At 40.5% G+C, this 6840-nt stretch overlaps 1 protein-coding gene across 1 annotated transcript in view; it reads left to right on the top strand.

Moving 5' to 3' along the window:
* The window catches only part of LOC109837815 (putative tRNA pseudouridine synthase Pus10), a 36040-nt gene that overhangs the window by 26369 nt on the left and 2831 nt on the right, over positions 1 to 6840 (top strand). The window lies entirely within an intron of this gene.

Genomic DNA, 6840 nt, shown 5'->3' with positions numbered 1-6840 from the left:
AGGCCTGGCCAGCTATATGCAATCATCCAAGTTCCTGAGCTTCCACTACATTTTTTTGAACTAGCAAAATGAAATAAATATTCCATTGGCCTTGACATTCTGTAAATCTGTATACTAGATGGCACCAATGGTCTTGTAGGTAAAACCAGTTTCAGACTCCTTAGCAGCTGAATCATTAAGGACACGAATTGACAAGGACTAGTAATCTATATCAAAGATAATAATCAAGCTAATTTCTAGTCTCGAGTCTCAGGAAGAGTAGGAGGAGCCTCTATGTGCTTGTGGAGGAGATGAAACAAAGGAGGCATTGGCAGGTACAATGAGCAAAGAGAACCAGGAGAGCAAGGGGACCTGAAGAAGGGAGAAAAGGAGAACAAAATAAACGGAGAAAGAAAAGTGAACTAGAGGGAAAAGAAAGAGAGTTGGACTACTGTTCTTTTTCTGTTGGCCATGCTATTTTGTTACTGTCAAGTATAAATGGAGTGTTTTCCCTCCCTCCACTTGCTATGGAGAATGATTTAACCAGGTGCTGCATAATCGAAGGGCACAATGGAAAGACTGCAGACAAAGTGACAAACAATTCTGTTTTCTGTTCGTGGTAGATAGCTGAAACTACTGTTGTGATAAAGCAGTATGAAAAATGTCAAACAAATCAGCTGGCTATTTAAAGCTAGCAGATTCTATGCCTTGACAGTATCCTCTATATTTGTAAATCTTTTATTCTTTCCTTAATTAGGATATACTAGCTGTAGAATTTGTATATGGTAGTTTAGCTATTTTAAGGGCTGAAGATTAGCTTGTATTCAGTATATAAGAGGAATTCTCCTCCCAGAGAAAATATTCTTTTTACTCAAAATTTTCTAAGTTTGTCATGGTATTAGAGCCACAATTCTGAATGTTCATGTGTCTCTTGTCCTCTTGTTCAACTCAGCCCCAGCGTCTGGTTCAAAGCAGAATCAGCCCTAGTTCATTCTCTTGTTCAAATCAGCCCTTGTTCAGTCTCTTGATCTTAGTTGTTCTCGATCTTAGTTGTTCTCAATGAAGTTATCTCGGCATCATGTCTTCAGACAAGTATGATTCTTTCTTGATTCGTTTTAATGGCAAAAACTACTCAGCCTGGGCATTCCACTTCCAGATATTTGTTAAAGGCAAGGATCTATGGGGCCATGTTGATGGCAGCAATCCTGCTCCTGACAAAAACAAAAACAAGGATGAGCATGCCAAGTGGGAGGTCAATGATGCTTAAATCATGACATGGATTCTAGGATCTGTCAAATCCAATATCATCTTGAATCTTCGACCCTTCAAGACTGCAGCCGAGATGTGGACTTACTTCAAGAAGCTTTACAGTCAACACAATTCTGCTCGTCGATTCCAGCTTGAACATGATTTAGTCATTCTCCAACTGGACAGCCTCTCTATCTCTGATTTTTACTCTAGCTTCATGAATATTTGGGCTGAATATACTGATATAATCTATGTTACCTTGATATAATCTATGTTACCTTACCTCCCGAAGGTCTTAGTTCTGTTTAATCTGTCCATGAAACTGCTAAAAGGGATCAATTTCTTATGAAATTGAGACCTGAATTTGAAGGTACCAGATCCAATCTTATGAACCGAGATCTTGTTCCCTCCTTGGATGCATGTCTCAATGATTTATTTCGTGAGGAGCAGCGCCATGTCACTCAAACCACCATGGAACAACAAAGATCCACCTCTGTTCCTGTGGCTTATGCAGCACAAGGTAAGCCAAGAGGCAGGGACATGAGCACTATTCAGTGTTTTTGTTGCAAAGGATTTGGTCATTATGCTTCAACCTGTTCAAAAAAATTCTGTAACTACTGCAAAAAGGATAACCATATTATCAAGGAATGCCCTACCCGATCCCCAAAGAGATTTGAAACAGCATATGCTGTGTCAGTTGGCTCTTCTAGTACTGGTGGTTCTGTGGAGAGAGCACATTTGACACAAAGTGCTCCTACTCCTGTTCAAACCGTAACCCCTGAAATAGTTCAGCAAATGATTATTTCTGCAATCTCTGCTTTAAGACTCTCAGGTAAATCCTCCTCTACATCATCTACTTGGTACTTTGATTATGGGGCTTCCCATCATATGACAAACAGTGCTCATTTCCTAACCAATGTAAACAAATATTCCGGACATCTTGACATACATACTGCTGATGGCAACCATTTACCTATCACAGCCCCTAGTGATATTTCTTCCTCTCTAACTGATGTCTTTGTCTCTCCTAGCCTTGCCACTAATCTTGTTTCTGTCGGTCAGTTGGTTGACAATAATTGTAAAGTGGAATTTTCTAAATCTGGCTGTGTTGTGCAGGATCAGCAATCAGGGAAGATGATAGCAAGGGGGCCTAAGTAGGACGTCTTTTTCCTCTCCAATTTCCTTTGTCTCCATGTTTCGCCTTGCCCTTTGTCACTTGTATTTCTGCTCATGTCGATTACCTAGCATGGCATAAACATCTCGGTCATCCAAACTCTAACGTACTTCATGATTTGCTAAATTCTGGTTTACTTGGGAATAAAAAGTTACCATCTTTGAATTCTGTTCAGTTTGATTGCAATTCTTGTAAACTTGGCAAAGCCGCAAAAGTAAAACTCTGCCCTTTCCCACTCACACACCAAAAGTAGTCCAGCCTTTTAATTTGATACATAGTGATTTGTGGGGTATGGCACCCGTTACCTCTCATTCTAATTATAAGTACTTTGTCACTTTTATTGACGACTATAGTCGTTTCGTTTCACATGGATTTATTTTCTCCATTCTAAAGATGAAGTATTTTCTGTTTTCAATACTTTTTAATGCTTATATTCATACCCAATTTTCTACCAATATCAAAATCATTTGCTCTGAGGATAGACGATTCTCATGGTAGCTTGAGAATAAAAGCGTCAGGTTGAAGCGTGAAGCGAAACGGCGGAGTGCGAAATCGAAGCGTGGAGTTTTCAGTTCATAAGTCGACGTAAGGTTTGCATGTGTCGACTTACGAAACCCACTCTAGTTATCAAAAAGTTTTTGCTGAGTCGACTTATAAAAGCATAAGTCTGGACTTAAGGGGGTTGTGCACATTTGTGCACATTTTCGACTGTTTATAAGTCGACTTACGGAACCCGTAAGTCGACTTATAACGTGTTGGGCTGTTTTTCCAGGTTCTTGTTGGGATTTGGTTTCTAAGGTTTGTATAACTTAAAACCCTATTATTTAGGGATTTCCTAACCAGAATTTCGTGAGATTGAAGATTAAAGAGGATTGTTCTCTATTCTAGAGAGATTATGAGAGAGATTTGTAAAACAATTGATACTCATAATCTAGAGGTAGTTTCCTTCACCAAAACTGAATTGTCTTGTGTTTTCTATTGTCTTTTTCTCAACCCACCGTTGATAATTTCACGATCAAAGGTGTTCGCACGATGACTTGTATCAAGTTGGTATCAGAACAAATCAGATCCTGTCAAGGGGATCCTGTGTATGGTCCTTATTCGATCGTAATATAAGAAGCTAGACGAAATCCTTATTTTTTTGGAAGAGGTCCAGAAATTAAGGAAGAAGAAGATGACTGAAAGTGATAACTCATCGAGACTTGGTGCATTGGAGAAGCATATCGAGACGATAGGATCGACTCACACACAACTCGTCGATCTCATTCATGGAGGGGACAAAAAGGAAGAATCTTCTTCGAAATTTAAGAAGAAACATGTGGAGTTCGATGGAGAGAGCGTGAATTTTGATTCCAACGAGGAGATGGACACCGTCAAGACTGTTCCGCACCAAGGGGTAAGGGTCCTTACCAGAATTTAAAGATTGATTTCAGGATAGAGATCCCTGTTTATGATGAGAGTGTTGACGTCGAGAGACTTGATGACTGGATCAAGTCGATGGAGACATATTTTGCTCTTTATGACTATTCGTCCAAGGAGAAGATTGTGTTCGCGATTTTGAAGCTTTTAGGATATACGTTGATGTGGTGAAAATACTACTGTAAGCAGGATAAGAAGATGGTGTTGTGGAACAAGTTCAATGAGCTACTGAGAAATCAATTCTACCTAGTGGGATTCCTTGGGGAGCGTTGGTACAAGTGGTACGATTTACGCTAAATAAAAATCAGACCATTCAAGAATACACAACGGAGTTCTAGCAACAGGCGATGGTCCTCAATATCGCAACAGATGAATACTCCATGTTCATAAAGTATATGGCGGGTCTAAATGAATACATCCGGAAGGAGATGAAGCTGTTCACGGTCGAGTCCATTGTAGAAACGAGTGTGAAGGCTATTGCCATTGAGGACAAACAGAAGAAGGGCAACGAGACGAAGGGAGATTCCGAGCAAGCTGGAGGCAAGTCTAGTTGCTCTCAATCTAAGGAAGAGAAGAAGGGTGATCCAGGAAAGATAAGATTGATTTGTAATCACTGCAAGCAAACAGGACATATGGCTGATCAGTGCTGGAAAAAGTATCCTCATCTGAAACCGAAGGGGTTGAAGAAAAAAAAGAAAAAAACATACATGATAGCACAAGATCCGAATGAAGTTTTCGGGATGACGGAGTCAACAACAGTCTCAATCTTATGACAGAGAAGCAGGCCGCGTAGGAGGACGAAGACCCCAGAGAGCAGTTCTTTGTTCTTAAGTTGCAAGTGAAGACCAGTTTAGTAGATGCCATAGTTGATCCAGGCAGCGAGAAGAATTTAATATCCGAGACCTTGGCTTGGAAGCTAGGTCTGAAGACGGTCAAACATCCAAAACTCTATCCATTAGGGTGGATTCAAAAGGAGACGAGGCTGAGTGTAGTTAATCAATGCACTTTCAAATTTGTACTCCACGAGTCGTATATTAACGAGGTCACGTGCGACGTCGTTCCGTTGGATGTTTGTCAGGTTATACTGGACAATCCGTATTTGTGGGATAGATACGCAATCTACGAAAGGCGGGCTCAGTAGTGCACATTCACCAAAGACGGTGAGAAGTTCATATTTCGTTCGGCATCTCTTTCGAAGGAGACAAACTTGGTAACGGTGACCCAAGCGTAGAGACTAGTGAATACAAGCAAGAAGTTTGTCTCATTGTTCATTAGGCCTTATGAGAAGCTACTGAAAGAAGATTGCATTTTGGAGCGGAAAGTAACCACGACTAGACAGGGGACGAATGAATCGTTTTTGGTTGGACGTTAAGATCAGGTTCCTAGCAAGGCCAGGTGGTTCAACAAAGAAGGAAGGGCTCGAGAGTTCTCTCAGCTGAAGTTCTAGGTTGAACGAGACTTTAAGTTCCTAAAAGGGGGAGCCATGATACGGGTGTATCTTCTTCTCTGCTTCGGGAGTTTAGTGATCCTCATGGGAGCTTGAGGATAGACAATTTTCATGGTAGCTTGAGAATAGAAGCGTCAGGTTGAAGCGTGAAGCGAAACAACGGAGTGTGAAATCGAAGCGTGCAGTTTTCAGTTCATACGTCGACTTAAGGTTTGCATATGTCGACTTATAAGTCGACTTAAGGTTTGCATGAATTGACTTACAAAACTCACTCCAGTTATCAAAAAGTTTCTGCTGAGTCGATTTATGCTTTCATAAGTCGACTTAAGGGGTTTGTGCACGTTTTTGACTATTTATAAGTCGACTTACGGAACCCGTAAGTCGACTTATAACGGGTGGGCTGTTTTTCCAGGTTCTTATTGGGATTTGGTTTCTAGTGTTTGTATAAATTAAAACCCTATTATTTAGGGATTCCCCAACCAGAATTTCATGGATTGAAGATTAGAAAGGATTGTTCTCTATTCTAGAGAGATTATGAGAGAGATTTGTAAAACAATTGATACTCATAATCTAGAGAAGGTATTTTTTTCACCAAAACTGAATTGTCTTGTGTTTTCTATTGTCTTCTTCTCAACACACATTTGATAATTCCGCGATCAAAGGTGCTCGCACAGCGACTCGTATCATTGGGCTTTGGACTTTTCTATTTAAGCCACTAATATTTTTTCACACTAGTCCATATGGGACTAAAGTGGGGGTGTCACAAGAAATTTATATGAAACTTTCATTTGGTATGCCTACTTCCTCGCCTACTGAAGTTTGCAAACTAAAACGTTCTTTATATGGTTTGAAGTACAGGTGGCAAACGGGTCGGGTCGGGTCGGGGTGTCACAAGAAATTTATATGAAACTTTCATTTGGTATGCCTACTTCCTCGCCTACTGAAGTTTGCAAACTAAAACGTTCTTTATATGGTTTGAAGTACAGGTGGCAAACGGGTCGGGTCGGGTCGGGTCATAGTTGACCCGACCCATATAAGTGTGACCCAACCCGACCCGTTTAATAAATGGGTTAATGCGATCCGACCCATTTATTAAACGAGCTTCCTGACCTGACCCATATAAAAAATACCAAGCTTACTCTTCCTTTTACAAACAATTTTGATGTCATTAATCTGATATGTGCTCGGATTCTAACCCCGACCATTTTAAAGGAATGCAACTCAAACAGACAGAACCCGAAGCACAAAAGTCAACAGGCCCAAGCCTGGATCGATCACAAAACCCACTACGGATAAGACTAAAATAATAACTTAGAACAAAACGCTCGATAACAATAATAATAATCGTTGATGAAACCTCTAACTCCAACAAAAGAAAAGATTGCATCCTTCACAACATTTACACAAAATTTCCGAAAAGAAAACGTAAATACTAACCATCTTTTTCTTCTGTCTCTGCGTGGTCCTGACTGAATTCAAAGCCTTAGCTGTGAGAATGATGTCGTTGTGGAAATGCATCAAAGTTGACCTCTTCGACTTCCGATTGGTGGTCGCCGGCTTCCCAAGCGTCGAT

The sequence above is a fragment of the Asparagus officinalis genome, chromosome 4, assembly GCF_001876935.1.
Source record: "Asparagus officinalis chromosome 4, Aspof.V1, whole genome shotgun sequence".
Taxonomy (NCBI): domain Eukaryota; kingdom Viridiplantae; phylum Streptophyta; class Magnoliopsida; order Asparagales; family Asparagaceae; genus Asparagus; species Asparagus officinalis.
Note: the sequence above shows the minus strand (reverse complement) of the source record. Positions and strands in the feature narration are given on the sequence as shown.